Source organism: Meleagris gallopavo, chromosome Z (assembly GCF_000146605.3).
Source record: "Meleagris gallopavo isolate NT-WF06-2002-E0010 breed Aviagen turkey brand Nicholas breeding stock chromosome Z, Turkey_5.1, whole genome shotgun sequence".
Lineage (NCBI taxonomy): Eukaryota > Metazoa > Chordata > Aves > Galliformes > Phasianidae > Meleagris > Meleagris gallopavo.
Genome location: NC_015041.2, coordinates 16,010,514 through 16,031,711, shown reverse-complemented (window position 1 = coordinate 16,031,711; position 21,198 = coordinate 16,010,514). Strand labels below are relative to the sequence as shown.

Here is a 21,198-nt window from a genome sequence, read left to right as displayed (position 1 = left end):
TCTCTCTCTCTCTCTCTCTCTCTCTCTCTCTCTTTCTCACTACACTGTAAAGCTCTCACTACACTGACATATGTTTTTAACTAAGTCATACTAAAATATCTCTTCTCAGCAGCTGATCTTCATCTCCAAGAGGAATAATTGCTAGCCCTATTACAGAGATGGTGAAACAGAAATTTGGGCAGCTAAAGTGCTTTGTCTGAGGAAGAACAGCAGGATACTAACCAGAGTAGACGTGAAGAAAACTCAGATTTATTGAGGTGCACCCCAAAACTCATGAAGGTGAATTAGTATGGTAGGATTTAGCCTTTTACAGATGACTTGGTGTCACAAGCTATTCTCTGATTTCAGACAGCAAGAGTGGTTTCTGTGATGTTTCTTTCTGTTTTCAAGCTGAGCACTGCACAGAAGGCAAGCAGCTGTAGACTTCTGATTTGTACATATACTTGTCAATTTCCCTTTTTTCTTAAAAAGTGCCATTTAGCTATATGGGAATTGCTTCTGCTGCGGTTTGTTTTGTTGTGTATTGCTTAGATTCCACTGCTAAAAGTTTGTCTGTCTCTGATCTCTATGGCTTTGTTTTTTTTCTGTTGCATTCAAGAAAAGTAGAAATTAAGAATGTCTTAGGTTAGAAAGAACATTCCCATATAGCCTCAAAAAGATAATATCATGGAGTGTGGAAACTTGGTTACAGTAATATAAGTGGAAAAAAAATTATGGTTATGAGAATGCCAGTTCTCACAGATATAAACACTTCCAAATTCCAGGAGAGATTTGAAGAGCAGGGCTACTTATTCCAAATCATAATGTAAAACATGTTTAGCAGCACCTTATGACCAATTGCACAAAAATATCACTACTGAGTGAAGGGGTGTACCAAGGGACAGCTGTAGATGTTCATCAGTAAATTCCTTATCAGTGGCATTGAGTAGCTATTAGGAGCCATTGCATGTCAATATTCATAGCTGATATGCAATACCTTCCATGGAGATGTACATATGGAATTATGGAATAGAAAAAATGAAGTGTATATCTAGCACTGCTGGCATGTTTGTGAGGAAAACTGGAGTTACCAAATACAGGAAAATATCTTCTGTATGGTGTATACTCAGTGACCCAAAGGTTAGGCTCTCAGCCAAGATCCTAAACAAAAGTAATGTGTCATGATGCACGTACTGTTGATTGGAGCCAAAAGCTGCAGACTCTTTTAAGGACCACATGCCAGCACAAGCTGTGTGGCATGAGTACAGGCACCTGTCATGTCAGTACACTGTGACAAGTGAACCTGCATCCTATCACATATCCAAAAATGCTGGAAAAATTTAATCTTGAGAATTTCAATGTTCTCAAGTCTGGCAAACTTAACTTTTTCTCTGTCAGTAGATAACCACTGTACATTGTACACTGTACATTTCACCAACAACCAGGTAGATATAACAGAATCCATCCCCATATAATGACTTTGGGGACAGTGAATGTTTGCAGTGGTCTCTGTAAAAATGTATTGCTTGATGTCTACATGCACTCTTTGACAGTCACTGGATTTTCTGTTCTCTCTATTGCAATGGGCCAAATTTTTAAAGTGGGTTGTATTTTCCTATATGCCGCCCTCAACAACTTCAAAAAACGACTCAGCCATCTCTGCTTGGAGGTGATGGCCATGTTCCATAAAAAATTCTCCCAACACGTAACTTTCTGTTTCCTGAGTTTGTCCCGAAGATCTGTGAGGAAATGTTAATGTGCATGTGAGAGATAGCTTGGTTTGAAAACAGTTTTAGAAGGTTTTACAGATTGCTTGTAAACATTTTTACCTGTACCAGCATTCCTCAATGGGCATTTTCTGAGCTTCTTTGCTGACATGTAGGATATGACACCACTGTATGGCTGTACGTATTTCAGGATTTCATTGAGAAAGACATTATACTTACTGATTCTATAACAAAAGAAAACAATTCATATGAGCTGATCCATAAATGTGGAAGTACTCTAACTAGAGTAGTCAATCTAAGCATTATTTTGACATTAAACTTTCTTCCCATCCTTGTGACTCCATCTCTTTACTTACAATTATACTTAACTCATCTCGGAATTAAAAAATTGCTGTTTTCCTGTATTTGGCAGCAGAACACAAATTTATATCTGCATAATCTCTCTTGACTGCTAATCCATACTCAGAAAAAGTAATGCATTTTTAGACCTTTCTAAGTTCTTCAGAAGGACTTTTGAAGTCTGAAAATCAAATTTGTGTGAAAGTTTAGACTGTCAGTGAGCTTGTTACGGTTCCAACCGTATCTTGATTTGAAAACATAACTGCAAAAGAGAATAATATTAAAACTATTTAAAACTTTTATAATTAATTGTAAGAAAATTAGACATGGGTCAGTTTAGAGCATGAAGGGGTCTTCAAGTATATTTCAGCTCTGAATTTATTTTTAGATTTCTTCTGCATAATAAATACAGAGGAAAGAAGCATATTTCAAAACTGTGTGTTAAGATCTGGGTCATATGTTTAAAACAATATTATCTCAGTGTTTTAAGTAATATTTGGGAAACCTGACAAATTTTGTCATCTTTGCATATCTTCCCCATGCTATATACAAATTCATTTGATTTTCAGAGGACTGGGGGAATAAGTCTGTAATAACACAGTCCACACCAATGGATTTCAAAGCATAGTAATGCTTTAGGGGAAATTCAAACTCTCCACAGGATATGAATCTGAGCGTGGGGCTGTGGGCAGGGCTGTGCTGTTAGACATGTACGAAGCTGGGAGCAGCTCCTGACTCCTGGCCCTCCTTCAGCACAAGCACAAGGGCTGGAATGCAGCTGCTGGCTCCCATGAAGTGCAGGCACTTAGGGCTGCTGCTGCTGGTTGAGCTAGCCTACCACATCCATGTTGTGCTGAGCTTCATTCAGCCAAACCTCTGCCTTCACATTTTGCTGGCACCTTCTGAACCAATTGAGCTCAGATTTTCTGCCTCTGAATCCTTTCTATTGGGAGCTCTCCATTAGACACTCAGTGCATTTCTGGGATCAGTGGTGATTGTGGCTAAGAGACAGGAACTGTCCTGTAAGGAAAACTGTGCTGAATCAGGCACGAGAGTAGCATTGATGAGCACTTGCTGTTTAGCCGCAGTGGAGTTCACCTCCTCTGTGCATAGCCCTTGGCAAGCTGAGGTGTGCAACACGTGGGAGGCATTTAGGAATGGTCATATGGTAGTTGTGTACCTCTTGTCAACTTTTTCTCATTTACTAGGATTCGTCGAATGCTCCTGAGAAGTCAAACAATGTTTTTGTCTCTTTTGTTAACTTGAGGAAGAGCTTGAAAATACCTTCAAATGTAAAGGTTTCTCTGCTATCATCTGTGAATGTCAAGTATAATTGGAAACTTCCCGGAGCAGCACAGAAGCTAACCCATTTGGACTCCTATTGAGCCCCTGACCTCCTTTTATCTTGGGACAGCAAGCTTCCTGATTAACAAAGTATTTCTAAATTGTTGCTCTTCAACTTCTCTGGGTGCCAGCTTCCCTGAAAAGAGACCACTGGTATCACCACATCCAGGATGTGAAGACCCTTCCTTTGCAAGTGTGGTCTAGCTGCAAGGAGGAAGCAGTGCAGTGCACATAGGACATTGTTACTGGTGAGCTGTGCAGCCAGCCCAAGCTGAGTAAAAAAGTTTACTCTTTTGAAGGAGTTTATACTCAGCAGCATTTTGTGATCGCTTTGCACTGGAGCAAATGGGATTAACAGTCTAGAGTGAATCAGAATTCTATAACACTCAAGGCATTCAAGGTCACATATCATTCACCTTTGTTTCAGTTCTACACATGAAGAAAGCCTGTGTCATACTCTGACAGTTATCCCAGTTACGCCCCATAAAATGTGAGAAATGCAGAAGCAAATCACTAACTCCAGTGAAAAGCAACCACTCCAACAAAATCATTAATCTCTGAGCCAAGCCACCCCTCGTACATCTGAAGCCTCCCCAAAAGCCCAGACTAATAAATGGGCTGATTATACTATGCCTGAAGGTCAAGAATGCAGAGCTAATTCTGGCCATGGGGAGGAGGAATGAATTCCACAACTGAGGAACCTTGCAGCCTCCCAAGATCCCTCCCTTGGCTGAAGATGCACCAGCCCCAGCCCCTCCCTCCTCCCCCCCTTGGATAGTTATCAGCACCCCTGGGACTGTCTTTGCAGACTGGCAGCTAGAGTTTCCCATGGGATTGCTTTGATTTTGTAGCCAGGGCTGGATGTTTTCACCCCTGCACAGAGAGCCCGTGTTTGGGGCTGTGCTTGGGCCAGCTGAGCACTGTGCTGACATCTCCCTTTTGCATTTCTGCTACTGCATTTGCTCCTTGTTGTTTGCTCCTCTAGGGTAAGGGAGGGTGGTTAAATGAAGAGAGGGACGAGTTTGAACAAAGTCAGGCATCTGATGTTTTCCACCTGGGAGTTATTCATGAATAATCATCATATTCCAGTAATATAAAGCTTGCAAATCAGTTGAAATAAACAGTACAAAATTCAATGGGATTTAAAAAAAATAGTCCAGATTAATCTTCAAATGTAACGTGAAGTATGAGAGTATTGGACTCACAGAAGATGGTGCTGTATGTGGAAGGCCTAGCAGATCTGCTGTTTTATTCTGAGAAGAAATACTGTACACTTAAAGTCTGCCATAATCATCTTGAGTGGCTTGTCCGGTTTGTTCACAACAGCCCAAACCTGTCCTCAGAAATCCTGGGAAACTCTTTTAACCATAGCATTGATAAAAGGTTGAGCACAATTGGTTAAAGTGTGGAGCAGCTCACATTGGGATGTACTCAAGCATTTGGCAGCTTGAGGTGTCCATAGCAGGTGCTGGATTTGCTATAAATGGACAATTTATAAACAGAACTGACAACTGGGAAAACAGAGCAGAAGGAGTGCAGCATTCCATGGCCATCATTGCTGAATGTGCCCCAGCACAGTGTACAGGAGTGGCCCTGCTTAAAAGGTTGGTTCATGAGTGCAACAGGAGTACTGCTAGGTATTTCAACATAACAGTGCAAATCAGTTTTTAACTTCTTTATTTCACTGAATCAGACAATTGCAGGGTTTGGAAGGGACCTCAAGAGATCATCAAGTCCAACCACCTGCTAAAGCAGGTACCCTACAATAAGTTGCACAGGTAGACATCCACATGGGTCTTGAATATCTCCATATCACCTTAAGCAACCTTATGTATTGATTAATTCCTGCATTAACAGGTCTTAATATATGCATTGTCTAGAAACAGAAAACTGGAAACACTATTACTCAAACCTGCTTTTAAATATTCTATCAGGTTTTGCTATTTTCTGCATAAGCAGCTGGGACTGAAGTTTTAGCAATTTAAAGATGGAGAACTTCTTCAAGAACCTGTAGAACAACAGGGCTTGGAGACATTAATAGCAGACATATCTGTATGCAAGGCACCAACACTGCAAAATGATCAGCAGGGAGTCAGGGTATGTTCCCTCATCCAAGTAAACTTCACTCTTCATGGGTTGCATGACCCTGGCTTTTATTTTTGTTTCTGAGGCCAAGGAAATCCAGCAAGAACACCAACAACTCATCATTCCTTCCACAGGTTTTGTTTTGTTTATCTAATGCAAGCCAAGGAACAGAAGAGTAAGGGAAATGTACTGCCAGCTCTTTCTTTCCCTTCTTGCTTTGAGCAAGGATGCAATTGGTCTGAGGAGGAGGAGAGCTCTGGGACTGTGGGCAGAGCTCTGGGCTTGTGAGCACAAGTAGTAGTTGTGTACACGCAGTGTGGTTGCATACTCAGTTTCACTACTTCAGTCAGGGTTACATCTGCTTCTGCTTTTCAGTCAGTTCTTCTTCATTCTGCTCTTTACTTCCACATTCTTCAAGAGTTCATATCCACTTGGAGATACAATCCTTTTTTCTTTGCAGTTCTCCTATAGTTCTGCAACAGAGGGGCTACAGCACATGACATTATAAGTCTGACATGCTAAACTTAATGCTGTTTCCACTGTTTTTCCTTCTTAATCCAGAAATGGAAGCCAAAACTTATATTTGGTCCCATCAACTGCAGTGGTGTAACTCACTTTCATGACAAGCACTCTTTTAGAGAACTGGCGACAGGTTTAAATCCTTCCTCCATTTGATTCATTCTGGGCATTTGTTCAGGCAGGACTTTCTCCTGTTGCAGTTGATTCACACTATGTAAGTAATTAAATATTCATTGGGCCAGAAAGAGGAGTTTTGCCCTCGGCACTAAATCAGTCATAAGTGGGAGGATTTTCTCTCTCCAGGTAAAGATCAGCATATCCATGTTTCCACAGCAGGACTTGTGTGTGCACTCTTTTTGCATTTCCTTTCCCCAAAAACTCCTTCCAGGTGATGAAGAACATTTATTGCTGGAGATGGTTTGCCACTATTTTTGATTTTAGCAAGGGCACACTTTCAGGGAATTACCGTGTTTAGTTGTGAGAGTGCTAAGCAGTTGTAGATGTGCTGGCCAGGACACTGATGAGTTCTGACAAATGTTGATTCAGGAAGAGCGATGGCAGGTTTCAGTGATGGAAATTTGGATGTTGCTCTTCTATTTATAGTCCCAAATCAGTAAGGCCATTAAACATAGCTGCAGCCTTGTGGTTTGGTGTGATCATTTACTTGCTGAAGATCCCAATGCTCACTGCAGGATAAAGGCTGTGGAGAGCAGGCCACGAACATTTCATTGCACACTATCAGATGTGAACCCTCTGAGGTGTAGTTGGATTTGACCTCTTAATAGCCCAGAGATGCTATACAATAAATGTGTAACAACTTGTAAGCCAAACAGTAGTGGTGTTACCTACTACAGTGCAGGAGTGATGTTAAATATTGCCTAGTTTTAAACGTCTGAATAATACTTGATAACAGCAATAACTTTTCCATGGTTTCCTGTCTTCTTTTTTTCGGATGGATGCCAGGGAATCATTGAATTGTGCTTCAATTCAGGCTTACTCTGTGAAGTGCTTCACCATATGTTGAACATTAAATACTTGCCTACCAACTTCTCCAACCAGGACCATTTCCAGAACTGATCGAATTCCACTAAAGAAAGAAAAAGACAACGATAAATTTTTCATTTGTCCTGTGCCATAGAGATCGGTGAACTCTATGTCACTTTTTGGTGGTCTCATGTTGACAGTGTTTCTGAGTCCCCGGAATTTTAAGGATGCCTCCAGAAAGTATATATCCAGACCAAGAAATTCTGTATTAAACCACTCATATTATCAGGTAAGAAAAATGACAAAGTTGTGAGTTAGTGATTACTTATTCTTATATGATCAGGATACAGGTTTTGTCACTCTGTATATAAGCAAATCCAGGTGTATGTGTAACATTGTGCATATATAAACAAATGCATTCTTCTATATGAACTTTTCAGAGAACTATTTTTCAAACTTGAAAGTAATTGTAAACCATTGAGAAGATATATTGTTGATAGAAAACTGTCAAACAATTGAGACACTAACAAACATCTCTAGCTTAAAAACAGCAATCTGTGATCAAAACAGAAATTTACATTAATTTTAAAACAGATGGGTAAATGAAATATAAAAAAATACAAAATTCCAAGAGAAGGAGAAAAACGATCATAACACATATGCAACTAGGAGACCAATATGCTGTAAAATACTATCAGGGAAAGGAAAAGAGCACAAGAAAGAACCTGATGTGGTAGCAGCAGATATACAGGAACAGGAGAAACTGATAAAACTGTGTTTTGAAACTGTCAATAATTATAATGGAATATCACAAATGATAGGTACATACTTTTTATAAAAATCATGCTTGATAATAGCAATGAAACAGACTTTCTTGAAGTATCTTAGAAGATAATACAGAAGAGAAGATATTAAGAAGTCTTTAGTAAATGAATAAATCAAGACAATTTATATCTGAACATTTAAAACAAAACAAAAACAAACAAACAAATAAAAACTTGTAAATAAACACCACTGACTCTTAATATCTTCTGGAGCCCTGGAAAAATTCAAAAGAAGAGGGATAGTGCTATAGCTGAGCTACAGAACATGTTTCCATGTTTCTACACAGACAAGTAAATCTAGGTAATATAATTTAAGCCAAGATACAAAGAAATGCTGTTAATACATCTTTCCAAGCTAGGCTGTTTTTTGCTTTGTTTTGTTTTGTTTTTTGAGATTGCTTGTTGAATGGGTAATGTAGGTGCTGATATAAAGAGACATTTTATTTGGTTTCATATGGTATTTGTATTTGAGTGTCAATAGCCCATCAAAGCATTAAATAGATTAAGTACTCTAATGTGTCACAAATGAAATTGCATATGAGCATATACCAGTTAAGTGTACTTCTACTGAGCCTTATGACATTTTATAATTTGATCAGTGGCCTGATAAAATGATATCAGTATTGCAAAAAGAACTCCTAATCAACATAAAGAGGAAGAATTAGAAGAGAGACAGATGGTGATACTGAATGAACTGGGTGGCTCCATGAAAAAGTAATGTACATTTCAGAAAGCCAACTGCAAGATGATGTACCTGGATGCAAATATAAACCAGGCTTACAGGACAAAAAATCAGTGGAAAGAGGTACTGGGAAACAGCTCCACAAGGTCTCTCTGGTTAGAGCAAGAGGATCTATGGGCTCTGTACTCATGGCCAAAGACAGGGAGAAGACAACAGAAGTGGAAGCCTCCCTGCAGATGGGGCCTCCCTGTCCTCTTCCACACACCAGGAATGCCACAGGATCCTCGGCTGTGTGTGTGTGGGGTAGATCCTATCCATGGTCACTTGTGAGGAGGAAGCCGTGGGAGAGGTGCCAAAAAGCCACCTGCAATCACAAGGCGCATTCTGTCTCTGTCTGTGTTTGATACTAATGAGGCTCTTCTTGGAGTGGTTTCTTCTCTGAGTAGCCATACTCCTCTTGGTGTGATGCTGAGGCAGTGAAGATGGAACAGAGAAAACCGCTGAGAGTGAATAAGAACCAGAGAAGATGCTATGTATGGAGAGACCCAAGGATTTCCATCCACCCAGGCTGTTGGAGGGATCACATTACCTGTCTGTTCTTTCTGCATCCTCCTTTAGAAGCTCTGTTTTCCTTAAGTGCTATTTCAGAGCATTTTCTTGTTTTTCTAGGGCATTCTGCACTGTAGCCCTTTTCTCCCATGTTGCTGCCATGCCACCTGGATCCTGAGATTCCCCATTCACTCCTAGGAAGCACAGAATGTAATTAAACTTCTGTATTAACTCCTGCAGTCTTTTGGATCTTCCCCCAGACTTTCCATGCACAGGAATGCACTCTGAGCTTTCCATGTCCTGTTTTTAGCCTATATCTTTTTCATTTTTCACGAGTTTTAAATTATGCAGGAAGAAGTCTCCATAAAATCTTCCAAGTTAACACACTTAGGAAAGAAGAGTTACCTGTGACAGTAATGTTAAGTGACTGCCTTGAAGGAAGTCAAGCAAGCTTAAAATGATGTAGCTAGGCCATAAATTAAAGTCGGTCAAGAAAATCTTGTTTTCAAGTGGAGCTAGCAACAATCACCAGTGGGGATGAGAAACTATAATAATGAAAGCAATTATAGCTTGTATACATACTTCAAGATCGATAATCAGAAAACTCGCTGCAGCAATAGCAGATTACCATCTTGCTTCACATTTGAAGCTAGAGTGAAATGGTATTACCTGCTGAAGGTCAGAAAGTGTCAACTGAAGCAACAAATCAGTGGCTACAGTGTTTCCACAGCAACAGCAAATATCATGCTAAGATTCTGCAGTCATTTGCCTTGTCTTTAGTAAGACAAAATTACTGATTATTTCATCTCATCAACATTTTTTCCCGTTAAGTAGTAAGAAAAGGTAAAGTACTTCTACATGACATGTGGCTCTGTCTATGTAGAAACAGTGACTCAGTAACCAGCTGGTCAGTGCTGACTTACAGAATATGAATAAATCAGAGTTTGCAGCTTTGTTACAGACGTCTCCTATGAAAAAAACAAGGATGTACAGGGACTTCTCCATGTCCCAGTGAATGGTTTCATGTCACCTTCAAGTGACAAGGACAATGTCAAATATTCATTCCCTTTGGTTTCTCTTATTACTATTCAGCTTTGGAGAAATGGGAAGGATCAAACTATCTCTGAAAGACTTAGTGATAGAACCATGTGATTACCTTAGGTACCAGATTTAGTACACTATATTGTACTAGTACACCATATCTATCAGCATTCTGATACGTACTGATACGTAGAAGAACTGATCTGTTGACATTCTGAACATTAGGAGCAATTCTGATCCTACACATCTACCCAATACTGTATCTAAATTAACTCAGTATATAAATTCAGGACCAAGAATGAAATAGCTTTATATCTTTCTTATTAGATGACGGCTTTTCAGCTGCTTAAGTTCTTTGCAAACCCACTTATCTATGCAGGTTAATGAGGAGAAGGCACGCCAGAGCCTACATCTACCCCATAGGTTGCTGATCTCCAAACAACTTGTAGAGTTGCTGCGATGAGGGAATGTCACCACGTTCGAGACCTCTTGAGTTCCCCAGGGCTGGAGTTGGCCAGAGTGCAGGTAGAAAAGATGTGCTCAGTCCCAAAGGACTCTTCTGCCTCTTCCACAGTACATAAGAAATACAGTCAGGAGACTTTATACTGTAGGAGACCTCGAGGCAAGCACTGGGCAGCTTTGCAGTTTGGGTGTGACATGTAACTCCATCAGCTGAATGTGTCTGACAGCCAATTTTTTCCTCAACACACCCACTGCAGGAATGTCTGTCTCTTCAGTATCTAGTCTTCCCCACCGGGACAATAGAGAAGAATTCCATCCCTGCTTTGAGATCCTGCACTAGTATGTTTGATCCTTCGGTATCTTTGTCTAAATATTCCTTGTTAGTTTATTGTAGAGAAACATTGACTCTTCTGCTGCAGCAACATACATGAAAAAGGCAGGCAATCTAGATAACTGTGTGATATTTTTTATTATGCCTATAGAGTTTAGCCATGCCACGGGAATATGGCTATTTCTTCCCCTGTCTCTTTGAATAGAAGGCAAAGAGAACCACCCAGGATATACTCTGTGTTCTCTTGAATAACCCTGAACACACACTCAGATGTCTGCTGAAGGTACCTCTCTGTGTTAGTCTGTGAGTGTGCAGAACTGGGGATTCTAAAGAAGTGAGTCACACTTCTATTTCTGCAAGCCAGATTGCTGCTCTTATAGGTCTGCTGCCATCTTCATTACGCTTTGCATGTGCCAGAAAAACAACATGCCTGTTATCTTATTTACACAACTTCACTCACATGCAAGCACCAGGTTAGGAAGGTTCAGGTTCAGGTATTTCTGTGCAGAAATAAAGCCCAAATCAACAGGAAACCATGGGGTTTCTTAGCTCAGAAGGTGAGACTCTTAAAGCACATGAAGTCTCTGTTGCCTACTTGCAAGACAAGCAGGTAGGACACAGAAAGCCTTGGCTGGAGCTTTCCAATCCTGAGAACGTAAGAGAGATTTATGTCCTTCCTCTCCTATCTGCTTCCTGGTTTTAAAAAGAGGAGGCTGCAAGTAGTGCGCTGTCCTCACCATTCCCACTCTCCTATGCATCTCATCTTGGGATGATCCTGGAAGAAGATGAAATGAAAGCTGAGGTAGAACTGATCAAATAATGGTGCCATAGTCCAGATTGCCAAGAAAGCACAGTGAATTTGTATAGTTGCTTAGTTGGTGATGGTTGCACATAAGAACTGTTTTTGTACAAGGCTCTTTGGAAATACTTAGACACCTGTGAGCAGGCATTTCCTATTACAGGTCTGCACAAGCCCAAGAAAGATGGTCATTTAACAGTTTGAAAACACTGTGCATTGTGTCAAAAATAAAGCCTTGGATTCAGAGTGGGGTTGCTATGACCGTCTCTTATTTGCTGTATTTCATCCCCTTGCTTCTCAAACCATGCAAACCCTCCTTCCTCTGAGTTTGATGAAGTGCTGTGGTTACTTGCAGGGCTCCAAATGTGTTCACTGAACACTGCTTAACATCTGACTGCGCACATGCAAATGGGACACAGCCATTAGCCTCTTGGCAGCAAGCCACCGAGGTCCTCTGGCTGTGCAGCTGATGCCCCAGTGTCCTAAATCATGCTATGTCCTGCTAATCCACCAGGGCTTGAAGGACAGGCATTGTTTTAGGGATTTGTCTTGTGAATAGTAATTTGTTCTGTGGTGACTTTCCAGCTGCTTTCCAATGGGCTGGCGTGTGACAACATGATGTCTCCAGTCAGCCTGAAGCCTCCCAAACCTCCATCCATGATAAGGGAATATTTATATCTCACACATACAGCAGGCCAACATTTCTAAGTGATCTTGGCTCTTTTTTCTACTCCAAAGTGTTCTGTATCCACTGTTCACTTTTCAGGGAGAAGGCAATAGGAATGGACGCAGAGCAAGTCAGGTGTCCTTTCATGTCCAACAACCTACCTCTGAGAGGATTAGGTATAAATGCTGCAGAGGAAGGAGAAAGATAACTTCTGTACGAAAATGTAACTACTAATTAATCACCCCTGTTCTTAGCTGCTGATTTATAGCATGAAGCTTGCCTCTCTTTGTATGATTTTTCCAAGATAAATAAGGTATACTAAATTCTTGCCAGCTCTTGACTGCAAAAATATCTTCAGTTGTGAATGTCACAGGATAATATTAAGGAAAAAAAGACAATTTCACATTCCTACACTTAAAACTGGTTGTTCTTCCATTTTTTAGGTGTGACTTCCATTATATTAAGCATCAACAGCTCCTATAGTACGTCTTTCCAATCTAGACAACTATTTATATACACTTCCAGTTTCTCACCTCAAAATTAACTGTCTGTAATATTTCAGATGTGTCTCACATGCCTTAGGGTCCCACTCTTCTTTGAAGATTGCTTTTGTTTTTAATAAGCTGTCTCCACCTACTCTCTGACTAATACTTGTGATGAGTTAGATACTCATTTAAATGCACTTCTAGTGTACTCTTTCTGTATCGTGTATGTTGCCTTCATGATTACATTATCTACACTTCAATCACAATTAAGTAATATGAGCCTATCTAAGATAAGTACGCCTCCTTCTATCATATATTAAATCAGTATGTTGGTCCCAAATCTCATCTGTTTCAAAATAGGAGTTGATAAATAAAACATATTTTATTAAGACTTGACTTTCATGTGCAGCTACAGAAGTACTGTAAAAAAAAAGATTTTTCAGAAAAATTTTCCCAGTGTGCTCAGCAGCATAAAAATGTGCATTTTTTATTCCTAAAATGCACCACTGAAACTGATCTTAACCAAAGCCTCGGTTCACTGGAAGAAGAATAGGACGTTTCTGTACAGATTCACAAGGCAGTTTCTGTGGAGGGAGGAAACACCCTTCCTTCAAGTGATGCTATTAAATCTAATTAATCTTTGAGCAGTACAATGGTGCTTATTATGGAGAAGTCAAAGCAAACGCTTGAAGTCCTCCTCCTTGATCTTTCTAGTCAATGTATTATGGACTATTTTAAGAAGGGAGCTGTTATGCCTGAATTACCTCTGTAACACAGTCAGGAAGAGTATAACAAGCCCAATCCTCAGCTGAATCATGTGTGTTGTGTTCAATTACTCCACTGGATGTAAAATAATGACAAATATGATTTTCAGTATGTGTTTCGAATATGATATATGAGAAACCTGACCTGTTGAAAGACAGCATGCATTGCACATGTTCTTAAGAAATGAAGCTGTTTTAACTGTAGCTTGTTAAGAAAACGATCAGTGAGATAAAGTTTTTCTTCAGCATTAAGATTATGGGAAGATTTCTTGTACCCCTCTTTGGACTCAAATCTCAGCAATCAGTTTGAGTTATTAAATCATTGGCCAATGTGCTGCCTTTGTTTTCAATAATTTTATTGGCACAACGTTATGCACCAGTGTTGCCAAAGGAAATAAGGTATGCTAAATACCTTGCTGATGAGTATACTACACAGTAATGGGGTTTCACACAACAGAACTCTTCGAAGCTATTTCTTAGAAGGGATTGGAGTCAGTGTGGTAACTGATTAGAGATGCATCTGTAATGTCTCTTTGACTTGATGATCATACTGATGAGTGGAGAGGAATAGTTCATTTCTAGGTCAACCTGGAATGAATTTTTTCACTTTTCTTGGACAAACACCTTGTATTTTTTTCACCTGAAATGTTTCATTTAGTTTCTAGTTATGTATTTCTACCTTGATCTTATTTCCAAATGTTTAGGTCAATTTTAAAAGGACCTTAATCAAATAAAAAGTGGAAAAATAAAGCTCATATGATTTGAAAAAGCAGCTCATGATTTTTTTTTTAATAAAAGATATTATTTCAAAATCTTCTTAATATTACATTATTTCTTTTTTAAATTCTATTTTCTAAATGATTGCAAATTTGCAAAATATTTCTTCCACTTCTTCAACTTTCAGTAAATTTGCCAGCAGAAAAGATTTCATCACCTCTCATTCTCCTACCTTTGAAGTAATTTTTGAAGTGTTTCATCTTTCACCCAATTACATTCTTTTGTAGTTGTTCCCTCCTAGTCTTCTAAGTTACCAAATTCTTCCTTACGTAGCCTTCAAAATATTCATTTCCTTTTAAGAACATGGAACTCTTAATCACTGTGGATTGTGCAATACAGACCTCCAGGAAAAGCGATAATTCACCAGAAGAACCTATAATTCTTGGGCAATGCACTCAGATCACCCACCTCAGTGAGGCGCCCAGGCTGCTGGCTTCTCCAAGACACAGAAAACTGCAGTGTGGTAAAGTACCCATTGCATAGCCACCAGCACCTCAGCTGACCAGTGAGATATCACTGATGTGATGCGGCCAAATTAGAGCATATGGCTATGGACAAGATGGAAGAGAATGGAGGTTCAGCAACACATGGCAAGGGGGACTTAGTGACTGGCAAATGGAGATAATGTGATTGTAAGAGTGAAATAGACCAAAGGATGAAAAAAAAGAGGCTGTTCCCTTTAGCCCTATTAAACGTATTCCATTTTAATGCATTTCCAAAAATAATGCCTCCTATTTTATTATGTTCACCCACAATGTCAGAAGCAGTTGATGGTGGTATGGTGGTGGAGGTTGAACCTTCCCACCAATATCCCATTGGATGTTGTTGCCACGTGATGAATAGCAGCAGATGAGCACACTGACACAATGGTGTCTAACATGGAAGTGCATATGAAGCCAAGGTGTGTCACTGAATTACAAAAAAATGGCACCCATTGACATTCATCAACACTTGCTGAGCACTTATGGAAGCCCAAACAGTGGATGTGAGCACAGTAAGGTGTTAGGTGGTGTGTTTCAACAGCGGTTACAGCAGTGTGAAAGACAAGTCACGTTCCAGATAGCCATGCAGATTTTTACAAGTGCAGCATGCAGGATCTTGTTCATCACTGGCAAAAATGCATAACTAATGGTGGTGACCATGTTGAAAAATATTGTTTTGTAGCTGAGAATTTGATCTATCAAATCACGTTATTGTGCTCTCTGTATCTGTTGTAGTTTCCATGGAAATAAATAACAGGTATTACTTTCAAAGTCACATAGAAAAATGTGATATGTCAATAAAGCACAGAGCTAGTTGACAAAGGAGAGTCATTTTTAGGGTAGCTCAAACTATGTGTCTGGTGACTGTGCATTTATGAAAATTGTCTCTTATATCCATATATCCATACAACTAAGTGCATTTGTTTGAGGGTGTGCAAGGATTATGTCTCTCAGTATGCAAGGGAGTGTAGAAAAGCTATTCTGCATCTGCCAGGCCTATGTCACTTAAAATTTTGGGGTTCAACTTCGTGACTTAAGGTTCTGTGTAACATAAACTTGACTTATGAGTACTTGCAATATCTCTGTTTCTCACTTGCTGTTTAGGTATGCTGCTGTCAAGGGAGTGTGCTAATTTCTCTCAAAATGTGTGGCACCATCTCTGCTTAGGCCAGCCCAGGCAGTGGCCATATCCTGAGGAGGACACAGTTCCTGCTGGAGCTGCCAATCACAAGATGAGAGGGCTTAGCACCTTTCAAGTTCAGGCCCTGTAGCACAAATCCCTCTAAACCTCTGAAAGCCAAATACATGAGCTAACGGCAGCACACTCACATGCTCCATCAGCGCAGAGTCTAAAAGGCACTCTGTTTATGAAAGATATTTGTTTAAGGTCTGCTGACTTTTTTCCCTAATAACTTATGTGCTCGGTTTGGCAGTCTCCCCTAATTTCAGTTTTGACCTCAGCCCTGGCAGACTCCAGAGACTTTCTCTGCCAAACGTGAGGAGAAATCACAGTCCCCGTGCTGTGCCCACCACCCTGGATGACAGTGCAGGTAACCTTCTAACAGACTTTTTTTCAGCCCCTTGCCTTGAAAGAAGGAATAAATGATGCTAGCATGGAGATGTGGCTTCCTAAGCTTGAGCTGCACCTAACTCACAGGCACAGGAGCATTTTGTTTCTGCAGCTACTGCTGCAGCTTTCATCCAGGGAGTTCTCCTTAGTCTTCAGGATTTCCCCACTCAGCCACTGATCTGTGCTACCCTATCACTGCTTTTTCTGCTTTTTGTCCTTTTTCCACAATCCCATCCTCTCTTTGCTGATAGCCTCATTCTGCCACGCAGAAGTGCTTCGAATTTCCCAGGAACGTCTCTCACGTTTGTTCTTTCTTCTCCTTCCATCCAGCCAATTCTTCTTCGCTTCCTTTCTTTCTCTTTGGAAGGATTTTTCCCAACTTAGCAGCCTGCAAACACTGCTTTTCTGTCAGCCTTTAGATCTCATCTTCTGCCCTCTTAAAACAAAGACACATACACCATTTGTCTGACCATTTCCCTTTTCATTTCTTCTGGAGAACATATCTTTGCTGTTTTTCCTTCTCCTCCAGCCAGGTGACCAAGTGCAATCTCTAGGGAGGGCTGTTACCTCTCTCCTCTCTACTGCTGCCAGCCAAAAGTAGGAATTTGTTGGCAAAAGGCAATCTGGCCTGTTCTACCTGCAGAACATAACATTAAATAATAAAACAATATTTGCATTAAGAAAACTGATGGAGTTCTGTGTTTGCCCTTCCAGCAATCTCCACCTTCCATTAATTTACCTTCTCTCAGCAGTGCTGCTGTTTCTTTGAGCATTGCCTGACTTATAGCAGATTTTCCACTACTTGCTCTTACCATAACTTCCTTTCTCTTTCCTTTATATCTATCACTCTCACTGCCATTTTAACCTATTCCTTCCTTCCCCATTCTCCTCTACCTCCTTCTTTCTTTACCCTACTCACCTAAAAGTACATCTTTGGGGTTATCACCTGTCTTCCTCCCTGCAGGCAAGGCTTCAGATATTTAGCCCTGGCGATGATGAACTTCCCTAAGGCTGATCTGCACAGAATCTAGAAGAAAGTTCAGAATCTTCCTGGATGACTGCAGAAGGACTGAAGAAGTAATAGGGAGGCCACGAAAAGGCTTCTCCTCTAGACCTGCAGGTAGCCCATGGATGGTCTCCAGAGCTCAGGAGCAGCAGGAGATGGGCTGAATGGAGATGAGCTCCCAGAGCTCAGAAGAAGACTGGCCTGCTTCACTTTCTGGTGATTTGGCAGTCTAGTACAGCCCCCCTAAATGACTGATCCATGTTTTCTAGCACAACATTTTGTTAATTTGAGTCCTGTGCCGGATACTGGACTCTGACTCCCTTGGAACTGAGTTTGTGAAACAGCACATGAAGAGGACTTGGCATGAGCTCATTTGCTGCTAACCACATCTTTCATCTGTCTTATCTATGCTATCTCCAAGCTGATTGCTATCTATGTAGTTTTTTCTTCACAGATGTTCTCCCATGTCTTCAGAAGTCCTCTTGGCTTTGAATTCTTCCCTTGCTCTAGCACATTCTGCTCCCATGAAGGAAACAATATTTAAGTCCATTTCTCATCAACAACATCTCTGCTGACAGACTCCATCCTGTGGGAGTTGAGCATGGCTCACTTCAGTATATTGCTGTAGCTCTAATCCATCTGTGAATTGAGAGAAAAAAACAACCACCACCAAAAATTTACAGATGAAGTTACCACAGAGCAACAGTAGTAGCCTTCTTAGGAGGCAGCTGAATGGTGGGCAGGGGACTGCTGCTCTCCATGTTCTTCCAGCTGTGCTGTAAACATAAAAATGTGAATGTGTTCTGACCACATATCTATGAAAATATATTCATTTATATCTGTAATTAGGAAAACATAACATGAAGCTAAATAATATTTCTCCACAACACTAGAGTAAGCTCACAGGCACAAGCCCAAACCAGCAGTATGGATGACCGAAGTTGGGAGCATCCCATGTGGCCGTATCCGTTCAGTACTGGGAGTCCATATGATTAAACTGAACAGGGACAGGAGTAGACTTAAACACATGCACTTGATGTTTTGTTTCTTGACATCTTGGGCTGCAGCACACCAGGACCAGTACTAGGATTAACCAATGCTGGTGACTTTCCTGGGGAGCAGCCTGACTATGGCCATCCATCTTCATAGGTGAGCAGGGAAAAGTTGTGTGGTGCTAGCAGCCCTAAGGGTTAGAGAAATCATTTTATTCCACAGAATAGAGGTAGCTTCTCAGTTCATCTTAGGTGTGTCCTTGTTTGCATTGAAAAAATCATGCTTTTCAGGAGATTTAGGTACAGGAGGACTTTATTTCTGAATCTTTCAGTGCCACAGCCAAGAAGATAGGTACCTAGATAGGCAGAGCGGCCAAAGGAGTGATGCTATTGGACACCAAGATAATACAGCTACAGTAGCCTAAGGATGTTTTTGCCAGAAACTGTGAGTACTTTTGGTATTTCAAGTGACTCAGCTGGTCAGACAGGTTCTTGAAGAATTGTTTTCCTGCAGATAGGCACCTGAAATCCATGTATTCAGTGCTGATGAGCCTTAGTGCTCTTTTGGTTCCCACCCACATCTTTCCAGCTGGCTTAAGTGTCTGTTAAAAATAATAATTCAAACAAACAAACAAACAAACAGACAAACAAACAAACAAGCAAACAAACAAAGAGCTGTTCACATTTAGGTCTATCTGGAAATTCTGCTTACACTGTGTTTCTCGTGTAGTGCTGGCCTGATGTGTTGGTAGCTTGTACCCTAAGGTGAGCATCACACTGGTGCTAGTTTTGCCTCTTATAAGGCATGAGGGAATTGGTACTGGGGAATAAGTGAGATTTCCCCAAATGCCCATGGCAATTTTTGCTTTGGCACTGAGCCCCATGCTGCTGCACCATGTCAGCAGGGCAGAGCACACTGAGCATCCCCAGTGGCATATTCATAAAGCAATTACTGCTGTTCTGATTTATGTGACTTTTTTTAGTTCCTGGCTGCATCTGGCTTGGGTTCATTGCTTTCCATAAGGGCAGACATAAATAAGTCTCAGAAGTCTTGTAAACTGTACTAGCAAATGAGATGCTTTACCTGTCGTCAGAATTTTTTACCACTATTGTTTCCTGATCTGCTCAATTTTCATGATTTCTGGAGCTTGTCTTAAAATGTCTAATTGATTTGATCACTGTCCACATTTTGCTCGAGCTCCACAGTATGCAGTTGTTTCAGAGACTATCAAAGTCCACAGAGGATTTTGTTCAGATAATTTCCCCCTGCCAGCTTTCCTGGGGGAATTCATGTCTCATTTAAAAGGAATGTTTAAATTTCAGTGAAAATCAGAGGAACTCCTCATTATCTTAAACAAAATTCAGGAGAAGAGAGGAGCCTCCACTATGCAAAGTTGAAGACAAGCTCAGATTTTTCCTCAAAGTATTGATTATGCTTCACTTAGAATCACAGAATCATAGACTCATAGAACAGCTTGGGTTGGAAGGGACCTCAAGCATCATCAAACTCCAACCACCCTGCTGCAAAAAGGGCCACCAACTCCCCATTTAATACTAGACCAGGCTGCCCAGAGCCTGGGCTTGAACACCTCCAATGACAGGACATCCACAGCCTGTCTGGGCAGCCTGTTCCAGGACCTCACCACTCTCTCTGTAAAGAACTTCCCCCTGATATTCAACCTAAATCTTCCCTCCCTCACTTTAAAACCATTTTTAGGTTAAAAAGATTTCCCATTACCTGAAGTAGGATCAAGATTAGCTCCTTGGTGAGAGGTGATATGTTTTTATGTTCAGGTTCTCTAAAATAACTTTACAAATAGCAGCATAATTATGATTGTGAAGCCTATTTGATCTTCATTTGAGCAACACTGATGAAAACCAAATGGAAGACCTTTCTTTGTTAATAATGTCCTTGCGGGTAAGTGCACAGAATATTGACCCTCTCTACATAATTAGGCTGCAATTAGTAAGTCGTGGAGAACAAGAGGAGATACACTGGAAATCTAAAAGGATTGAAGGTGATACTTACGAACAGCTCATAAATTAAATGTTTAAATAATTTAAATATCTATCTTGTCCCATTGTGAGCCTGTTGTGGACAGCATTTCACACACGTGCAAAATCAGTTTATGGAACATGACCTGATACAATCTGACACCATGTCAAAGCATATCAGTTATTTAAAGAAAAACTCCTCCTTCAGGGAAGCAAATTATCATGTTCCTGCTCTGGATATGTGTCTATCCTGTTCATGTCAGGTAAGTGTTGTAAGGTAAGAGCTCTCACTGTTTTTTTTTGCTTGGCAACATAGCGACCTTGCATTCTCAGTTGTCTAAATCCAATTGAGATTGCACTGTGGAGCAATTATGACATAGAAGTTGTTCTCTGAACACATCTTAAAATACCTCTGCCTTCCTTACCTCAAATCAAAAAAGGCTTGGCCATGTCACAGCAGAAGAGAGATGAGCTTCCTGACATTTCCTAGTTTTGCCTTACATCATCTTTGTATGCTACCACCTTTTCAGGTGAGCAGTTAAAAAGGGCAATGGCTCTGGTTTTCCTTCCTTAGCACTGATGATGCCTTTATAGGAGAAAGAAAAGAGCACAATACTCCAAATCAGCTTAAAACGCGTGATTCAGTATGGACACATACAGTGTTCAGGAATGATCAGTGGGGACATGTTCAGATTTTCATAAGAATGTTGGAAAATATATCATATGCAATGTAAGTGTTGACCCTTGGAAAAAGGAGCAATGTAACAGCTGAGAGAAAAGAGATCTTTTTTTTTT

At 40.5% G+C, this 21,198-nt stretch overlaps 1 protein-coding gene across 1 annotated transcript in view; it reads right to left on the bottom strand.

Annotated features, from left to right (window-relative positions):
• The window catches only part of MAP3K1 (mitogen-activated protein kinase kinase kinase 1), a 151,103-nt gene that overhangs the window by 25,546 nt on the left and 104,359 nt on the right, over window positions 1-21,198 (bottom strand). The gene's annotated exons all lie outside the window — the stretch shown is intronic.